At 59.1% G+C, this 9,198-nt stretch overlaps 1 pseudogene; it reads right to left on the bottom strand.

Annotated features, from left to right (window-relative positions):
• Window positions 1-7,658: 7,658 nt before the first annotated feature.
• On the bottom strand, window positions 7,659-7,771 carry LOC129526072 (uncharacterized; annotated as a pseudogene).
• Window positions 7,772-9,198: the final 1,427 nt, after the last annotated feature.

The raw sequence follows: 9,198 nt of genomic DNA, 5'->3' as shown, positions 1-9,198 counted from the left end.
GCGTTTCGCCCACAGGGGCTCCCCAAAGGGGAAAGAAGGCACCCGAGGGAAAGGGACCGCACATCAGGCTTTAAGGGAGACGTTGAGGCAGCATGGGATAAAAGCGGCGAGGCTGGGGTTCTCCCATGGACGACAGTCCCTTCCCGGCAGCCCCTGCGCCGGGCACTGGGGTGTCGTGGAGTCCCTAGCTTGCACCTAGGGTGCGCGTGTAGCCCACAGGGGACAACCCAAAGCGGCAAGAAGGCTTCTGGTGGTAGATAACAGGACGCCAGGCTTGAAAGTAGACGTTGAGGCAGTACTGGGAAAAAAGCGGCGGGCCAGGGTCCTCCTACCGACGACAGTATCTTGTAGGCAGCCCCTGCACTGTTCCCGGGGGGGTTTGTGGAGGCCCTGGCTTGCACCCAGGGTTTGTGTTGCGCCCACGTGTGGCACCTTTAACAGGCAAGAAGGCCCCCGGTGGAAGGGAACAGACGCCAGGCTTGAAAGGGGACGTAGAGGAAGTCCGGAAAAAAACTTCCCAGAGAGTACAGTGGCTCCCCGACAGGCCCTGCGCCGGGTCTAGGGAGTTCGTGGAATCCCTGGCTTGCACCTAGGGTGTGTGTCGCGCCCATGGGGGGGGCACCCCAAAGCGACAAGAAGACGCTGGGGGAAGGGAACAGGACTCCAGGCTTGAAAGCGGACGTTGAGGCAGCACAGGGAAAAAAGCGGCAGGCCAGGGTCTTCCCACGGATGACAGTGCCTCCCGGCAGCCCCTGCGCCTGTCCCGGGGGTGTCGTGGAGTCCCTGGCTTGCACCCAGGGTGCGTGTCTCTCCCACGGGGGGCACAACAAACTCGCAAGAAGGCCTTAGGGGGAAGGGAACCAGACGCGTCTTGAAAAAAGACGTTGAGGCAGTCTGGGGAAAAACTTCCCAGGAGGCACAGTGCCTTCCCGACAGCCCCTGCGCTAGGCCCGGTGGGGTCGTGAAGTCGCTGGATTGCACCCAGGGTGCGTGTCGCCCCCACGGTGGGCACCCCAAAGCGTCAAGAATGACCCCACGGGAAGGGGAAAACATGTCAGTCTTAAAGGGGGACGTTGAGGCAGCCCGGAGAAAAAAACAGGGAGGCTGGGGTCCTTCCACCGATGACAGTGCCTTCCCGGCATGCCATGTGCCATCTCTGGGCGGGTCGTGGAGTCCCTGGCTTTCACCCAGGGTGCGTGTATCTCCCATTGGGCCACCCCAAAGTGGCAAGAAGTCCCCCAGGGGAAGGAAACAGGGTGTTAGGCTTAAAAGGGGACACTGAGGCAGCACGGGGAATAAGGCTGTGGGTTGAAGTCCTTCTAACAATGACGCTGCCTTCCTGGCAGCCTCTACGCCCTGCCCAATAGGGTTGTGGAGTCGCTTGCTTGCACCCAGGGTGCGTGTCGCACCCCAGGGGGCACCCCAAAGCGCCAAGAAGGCCTCCGGGGGAAGGGAGTAGAACGCCAGGCGTGAAAGGTGACGTTGAGGCAGCACGAGGGAAAAAGCAGCAGGCAGCGATCGTCACACGGACGACAGTGCCTTCCCGGCAGCCCCTGCGCCAGACTCGGGGTTGTCGTGGAGTTCCTGACTTGAACCCAGGGTGCGTGTCGCGCCCACGGGAGGGCACACCAAAGCGGCAAGAATGCCCCCTGGGAAGGGAACAGGACGCCAGGCTTGAAAGGGGACTTTGAAGCAGTCCAGGAAAAAACTTCCCACGGACCACGGTGCCTTCCCGGCAGCCCCTTTGCCGGGCCCGAGGGGGTTGTTGTGTCCCAGGCTTGCACCCAGGGGCCCACGGGGGGCACCCCAAAGCGGCAAGTAGGTTCCCAGGGGAAGGGGACAGCACGTCAGGCTTGGAGGGGGACGTTGATGCAGCCCCGGAAATAAAGAGGGGATGCTGCGGTCCTGCCACGGATAACACTGTCTTCCCGACAGCCTCTGTGGTGGGCCTGGGAGCGTCATGGAGTCCTTGGCTTGCACCCAAGGTGCGTGTCTCGCCCTCGGGGGGCACCACAAAGCGGCAAGAAGGCCACCGGGGGAAGGGTATGGGACGCCAGGGTTGAAAGGGATAGTTGAGGCAGTCCGGGAAAAAACGTGGCAGGCTGGGGTCGTCCCATGGACGACAGTGCCTTCCCAGCAGCCCCTGCGTCAGGCCCGGGGTGGTCGTGGAGTCCCTGGCTTGCACCGAGGGTGTGGGTCGCACCCATGGGGGCACCCCAAAGTGGCAAGAAGGCCGCCGGGCGAACGCCACAGAAGGCCAGGCTTTAATGGGGATGCTGAGGCAGCACAGAGAGAAAAGCGGCTAGTCGGGTTCCTCCCACGGATGACAGTGCCTTCCTGGCAGTCCCTGCGCTGGGCCCGGGGGGATCGTGGAGTCCCTATCTTGCACACAGGGTGCGTGTTTCGCCCATGGGAGGCACCCCAAAGCGGCAAGTAGGCCCCTGGGGGAAGGGGACAGCACCTCAGACTTGAAGGGGGACTTTGAGGTAGCCCGTGGAAAAAAACGGCGACGCTGAGGTTCTCCCACAAACGACAGTGCCTTCCTGGCAGCCCCTTCGCTGGGCCAGGGTGGTCCTGGAGTCCGTGGCTTGCACCCAGGGTGCGTGTCTCGCTCACGGGGGCACCCCAAAGCGGCAAGTAGATTCCCGGGGGAAGGGAGAGCAGGTCAGGCTTGAACGGGAGGTTGAGGCAGCCCCGGGGTAAAAGGGGTGGTCCTGGAGTCCGTGGCTTGCACCCAGGGTGCGTGTCTCGCTCACGGGGGCACCCCAAAGCGGCAAGTAGATTCCCGGGGGAAAGGAGAGCAGGTCAGGCTTGAACGGGAGGTTGAGGCAGCCCCGGGGTAAAAGTGGTGATGCTGGGGTCCTCCCACGGATGACACCGCCTTCCTGGCAGCCTCTGCAGTGGGCCCAGAGGTGTCGTGGAGTCTCTGGCTTGCTCCCAGGTTGTGTGTCTCGCCCACGAGTGGCACCACAAAGCAGCAAGAAGGCCCCCAGGGGAAGGGTACAGGACTCCAGGGTTGAAAGGTAGTTGAGGCAGACCGGTGTCATCCGAAGGACAACAGTGTCTTCCCGGTAGCCCCTGCATCGGGCCTGGGGTGGTTGTGGAGTCCCTGGCTTGCACCCGGGGTGCGTGTCGTGCCCACGATGGGCACCGCAATGCGGTAAGAAGTCCCCGAGTGGAAGGGAACAGGACGCCGAGCTTGAAAGGGGACGTTGAGGCAGTCCGGGGAAAAAATTCCCACTGAGAACAGTGCCTTCCCGGCAGCCTCTGAGTGGGACCCAGGTGGACGGTGGAGCCCCTGGCTTGGACCCAGGGTGCATGTCTTGCTCACGGGGTGCACGTGAAAGTGGCAACAGGGCCCCCGGGGGAAGGGTACAACATGTCAGGCTTGAAGAGGGACGTTGGGCCAGCCAGAGGAAAACAGCGGCTAGGCTGTGGTCGTCCCACAGACCACAGTGCCTTCCCGGCAGCCCCTGAGCCTGGCCCAGGCGGGGGGGTTTGGAGTCCCTGTCTTGCACAGAGTGCGTGTCTCGCCTAAGTGTGCACGCGAAAGCTGCAAGAAGGGCTCCGGGGGAAGGGAACAGGATGCCAGGCTTGAAAGGGGACTTTGAGGCAGTCCAGGGAAAAACTTTCCACGGAGGACAGTGACTTCCCGACATCCCCTGCGCCTGGCCCTGGGGGTCTTGGAGTCCCTGGTTTACACCCAGGGTGCGTGCCTCGCCCACGGGTGGCACCCCAAAGCAGCAAGAAAGCCCCCGGGGGGAAAGAACAGGATGCCAGACTTGAAAGGGGACGTTGAGGCAGCCCGGGAAAAAAAGGGGCGAGGCTGGGGTCCTTTCACGGATGACAGTGCCTTCCCTACAGCCCCTATGCCAGTCCCGGGAGGGCCGCGGAGTCCCTGTCTTGCACACAATGTGCGTGTCTCGCCCACGGGGGGCACCCCAAAGTGGCAAGAAGTCCCCCGCGGGAAGGCAACAGGACGCCAGGCTTGAATGGGGACGTTTAGGTAGCCCAGAGAAAAAAGCAGCGAGGCTGGGGCGATCCCACGAATGACAGTGCCTTACTGGCAGCCCCTTTGCCGGGCATGCGGGGGTTGTTGATTCCCTGGCTTGCACCCAGGGTGAGTGTCTTGCCCACGGCGGGCACCACAAAGCAGCAAGAAGGTTCCCGGGGGAAGGGGACAGCACGTCAGTCTTGAAGGGGGAAGTTGAGGCAGCCCCGGGGAAAAAAAGCGGGGATGCTGGGGTCCTCTCACGGGCGACACTGCCTTCCCAGCAGCCTCTGCAGTGGGCCCGGGAGCGTCCTGGAGTCCCTGTCTTGCACCCAGGGTGCGTGTCTCACCCACGGGGAGCACCACAAAGCGGCAAGAAGGCCACTGGGGGAAGGGTACAGGACGCCAGGGTTGAAGGGGATAGTGGAGGCAGTCCAAGGAAAAAAGTGGCGGGATGGTGTCGTCCCAAGGATGGCCACCCCTGCGCCGGGCCAGGGATGGTCGTGGAGTCCCTGGCTTGCACCCAGGGTGTGTGTCTCGCCCACAGGGGGCACCCCAAAGCAGCACGAAGGCCTCCAGGGGAAGGGAACAGGACGCCAGGCTTGGAAGGTGACGTTGAGGCAGCAGGGGGGAAAAAGTGGCGGGCCGGGCCCTCCCACGGACGACAGTGCCTTCCCGGAAGCCGCTGCGCAGGGCCCGGCGTGTTTGTGGAGTCTCTGGCTTGCATCCAGAATCGTGTGGCGCCCACGACGGGCACCCCAAAGCGGCAAGATATCCCCCGCTGGAAGGGAACAGGATGCCAGGCTTTAAAGGAGAAGTTGAGCCAGTCCGGGGAAAAAAATCCCATGGAGAAGTGTCTTCCCGGCAGTCTCTTTGCCGGGCTCGGTCGTGGAGTCCCTGGCTTGCACCCAGAGTGCGTGTCTTTAAAGCGGGGCATCCTGTTACCATTCTCCGGGGGAATTCTTGCCGCTATGGGGTGCCCCCTGAGGGCGAGACACGCACCCTGTGTGCAAGACAGGGACTCCACGACCCCCCCAACCACGAGTCTGCCGCAGGGGCTGCCGGGAAGGCACTGTCCTCCCTGGGAAGTTTTTCCACAGACTACCTCAACAACCCCTTTAAAGCCAGGCATCCTGTTCCCATCGCCCAGTGCCCCCGTGGGCGAGACAAGCACCCTGGGTGCAAGTCAGAGAATCCTCGCCTGTGGCCTGGGTCTCTCTCTTGTCCTCGGGACGGGAGTTTACACGAAGTCGGTGGCAATGGGAATCTGGGTTCACAAGGACGTTTTCCTGGTAGCTGGCAAAGGCAATGTCCTTCCCTGGAAAAAGCAGCCCATGCGTTCTGGAGGGGGTCTTGGCTGGCGTCTGTGGGACCCTCTACCCCTGCCTGCAACTTCCCCAGGTTTGGACGTTTGCGGCGGCACCAGATGAGTGAATTGAATTACCTGGGCTTTCCTGGAGCAGGAAGACAACCAGGATGGCAGGGAACCTGTGCCTGCGCCTTTGGGGTCTGGTCCTGGCCTGCCCCGCCCTGCCTAGAGTTGGGGACCTGGTGGAGCTGCAGCAAGGCGGAAGAGGTGGGATGCTGCTGCCTGGCGGTGCTGCAGCGGTGGACCCCCACGAGGAGGTCCTGGGGTGCAGTGGGGAAAAGGGGTAGCAGAGTCAGGGGGTGGTTGGGAAGCAGGGCAACAAATGGGAGAAAGACGGAGGGAGCGGGAAGCCAAAAGCCTACAGCACCCGGTATTCCCAGGCAGTCTCCCTTCCAAGCACTGAACCAGGCCCCACCCTGCTTAGCTTCACAGACCAGAAGAAATTAGGCATCTTCAGGGCACTGCCATAGACACTGGCAGTGATACCTGGCTGACACAAGAACCTGGCTCAGCCATGCCCGCCCGACTCCAGGCGTCACTGCCACTCCAGGGCCGCAGGGCTCGGATTGGGATACCCCTGAGCCACTCGCCTGCTGCTGGGCTGCTCTCCCCCTCCATGCCGGAGCACTGTAGGCTGCTGCGCTGCGCCTTCCGCCGGCCTCCAAGAGCCTCCCGCCATCACAGGCAAGGCCACGCACTGGACCACCACGGCGCCGCCCTGCTGTTGAGTGGGGAAGCCAGAGGTTTCCATCCCCCGCCCAGACTTCGGGCTCTCTGGGCAGCCTCCATTCCTCCGACGCTCCAGGGCTTCCCCAGGCTACTGAGCTCCCAAGCTTCCACCACATCGGACCTGTTCAGGACAGTTTGTGCTCCCAGGCTTCAGGGCCCTGGGCCCACGGTCCTGGGATACCCTCCTGTCCTCCTCCTTGCCGCAGAGGGATTATTTTTGTTCCCTCGCCGCCCCTCCTGCAAGGCCCCCTCTTGCCTCACCCACCCAGAGCTGCTAGGGCTGCTCAGGGCTGAACCGCCGGCCTAGCCCCAGGGACCCTTTCTCTCACAAAGTCCCTAACAGCGTCGCTTGTCCCGACAAGGACGTGACCCACGGCCAAATGAGTTGGGGGAGCTGCTTTGCCCCGCGCTGCCACTAGAGCTGGTCGACTGATCCCGGGAGAGAGAGGCTGATGGACAGCCAGACACATCTCACCAGCACCATGAGCAAATCCACCCCTACACCCACAGACACATATGGGTGCACGCGCGTGGGCACACAGACACACACACACACACACACACACACACAGATACACAAAGATACAGATAGACACCTTGAAGGAGAGCAAGGGAAAGAGGGATGGAGAGATAGAGACTGAGGGAGAGAGACAGCGATAGAGAGAGAGACAGGGAGGAAAGAGAGAGAGAAGGTGACAGAGAGATGGAGGGGGAAGAAGAGAAACAGAGAGAGGGTGAGAGAGCTAGAGAGCCAGAGCGATAGAGCCTGGGAGAGGAAGCGCTCTGCTCTGGTAGACAGGGCTCATTCAAGCAGGCTGGGGTAGGGTGGAGGGTGATTGAGCCAGGCCAGAACAGGTGGTCAGGGCCCTGTTCTGCAAGAGGACCAACAGAACTCTGAGACGTATTTTTTCATAGATTGGTTGGTTGCTTTGGGGGTGCGTTTCATAGGGTCCTCCTTTTGTTGGCTACTCCCTGTCTTCTTGGTGTGGTGGGCCCCGAGATTTGTAGAGTGCGTCCGTCCGTCTGGTGGGAGCCGTGGCATGGAGCGTGCTGATGGGGCCCGAGGCCTGGGTCTCTCTCGTGTCCTCGGGACTGGAGTTTACACGAAGTCGGTGGCAATCGGAATTGGGGTGCACAGGGACGGATTTCTTCGTGACTGGTGATGGCAGTGTCCTTCCCCTGGGGAAAGCAGCTCATAGGTCCTGGAGCAGTGGTTTTGGCTGCCGTCTGTGGGACCCTCTGCCCCTGGCCGCCACTTCCCCTGGCTTGAGCTGTTGCATGGAGCCTGATGAGTAAATTGAATTGCCTGGGCGTCCCGGGAGCGTGAAGACACCGGGCACCTTAGGGAACATGTACCGCCCCCGCCCCGGCTGGAGCTGCGCACCTGGTGGGGCTGCAGCAAGGCGGAAGATGTGGGATCCTGTTGCCTGGTGGTGCTGCAGCGGTGGACTCCCACGAGGAGGTCCCAGGCTGCTTCGGGGCTGCAGGCGAGGGTAAAAGCGGGAGCAGAATTAGGGGAAGGTCGTGAAGCACGGCGACAAAAGGTGGAAAGAGGGAGGGCGAAGCCAAACCCTACAGCACCCAGCATTCCCAGGCGGCCTCCCATCCGAGTACTAACCAGGACCGACCCTGCTTAACTTCCGAGGTCAGATGAGATCGGGCAGGGTGATATGGCTGTAGGCGCTGGCAGTGGCGCCTGGATGCCACAAGAGCCCGGCACTGCCACGCCCGCCGGACTCCAGGCGTCATCGCCACCCCGGGGCTGCGGGGCTTGGATCCGGGATCCCCGAGCCGGCCGAGTTGCTCTCCCCCTCTATTCCCCCGAGCACTCTGGCCACCACTCTGTGCCTTCCTCCGGCCTCCCAGAGCCTCCCTCCGTCGCCGGCTGCCGGGCCACGCGCAGGACCGCCATGGTGCCGCCCTGCTGTTGCTCTGAGGCGCCAGAGGCCTCCGTCCCCTGCCCAGGCTTAGGGCTCTCCGGGCGATCTCCCTTCTGGCGATGCTCCAGGCCTTCACCCGGCTCCCGAGCTTCCACAACATCAGGCCCGCTCAGGACGGGTGTGCTCATCCCTTCACTTTTTAACTTTTTGTTGTTTCTATTTATATTTTTTTGTACTATGTCTTGAAACGTTCTTGTAGTTATTACTCTTGATTGGTTTATTATTTAGTCTTCCTACATAGAATGAGTAGTTTACACACCACAGCTATAGTGTTATAATATTCTGTTTTGTTTTGTATAGTTACTATTATCGATGACGATTTTTTTACCTTCAGTTGATTATTTATTGCTCATTAATGTCCTTCCTGACTGAAGTACTCCCTTTAGCATTCCTTGTAGGACAGGTGTGGTATTGAAATCCTTCAGCTTTTGTTTGTCTGGAAAAGTCAGTATTTCTTCTTTTTATTTGAAGAACATTTTCACTGTATATGCTATTCTAAGGTAAAGGTTCTTTTCCTTTAGTGCTTTAAATATTTATTGCTTCTTTCTCCTGGCCGATAGGGTTTCCAATGTAAAGTCTGCTGCCAGATGTGTTGGAGCGCCCCTGTATGTTATTTGCTTCTTTTCTTTTACTTTTGTAGAACTTTTCTTTTCTTTGACTTTTTGAAGACTGGTTATTGAATGCTTTGAAGTAGTCTTTTTTGGGTTAAATCTGCTTAATGTTCTATAACATTTTTGTAGTTGGATTTGGATATCTTTCTCTAGGTTTGGAAAGTTTTCTGTTATTATCCCTTTGAATAAATTTTTCTACCCCTGTCTCTTTCTCTACATCTTCTTTAAAACCAATAACTCTTAGACCTGTCTTTGTGAGGCTATTTTCTAGATCCTGTAGGCATTATTTGTTGTTTTTATTCTTTTTCTTTTGTCTCAAGCCTGTCTTCAAGTTCACTATTTCTTCTGCTTGATCCATTCTGCTATTAAATGGCTCTAATGCATTATTCAGCATGCCAATTGCATTTTTCAGCTCCTGAATTTTTGCTTAATTTGTTGTAACTATTTCAATCTCTTTGTTGAGTTTAGCTGATAAAATTTGGAATTTCTTTACTTTGTTATCTTACATTTCTGAGTTTTTTTTTTAATACAGCTATTTTGAATTCTGTCTAAAAGATT

This window comes from Gorilla gorilla, chromosome 10 (genome assembly GCF_029281585.2).
Source record: "Gorilla gorilla gorilla isolate KB3781 chromosome 10, NHGRI_mGorGor1-v2.1_pri, whole genome shotgun sequence".
In the NCBI taxonomy this organism is placed as follows: domain Eukaryota; kingdom Metazoa; phylum Chordata; class Mammalia; order Primates; family Hominidae; genus Gorilla; species Gorilla gorilla.
The sequence above is the reverse complement of the archived record's forward strand: the minus strand, read 5'-3'. Positions and strand labels throughout refer to the sequence as shown.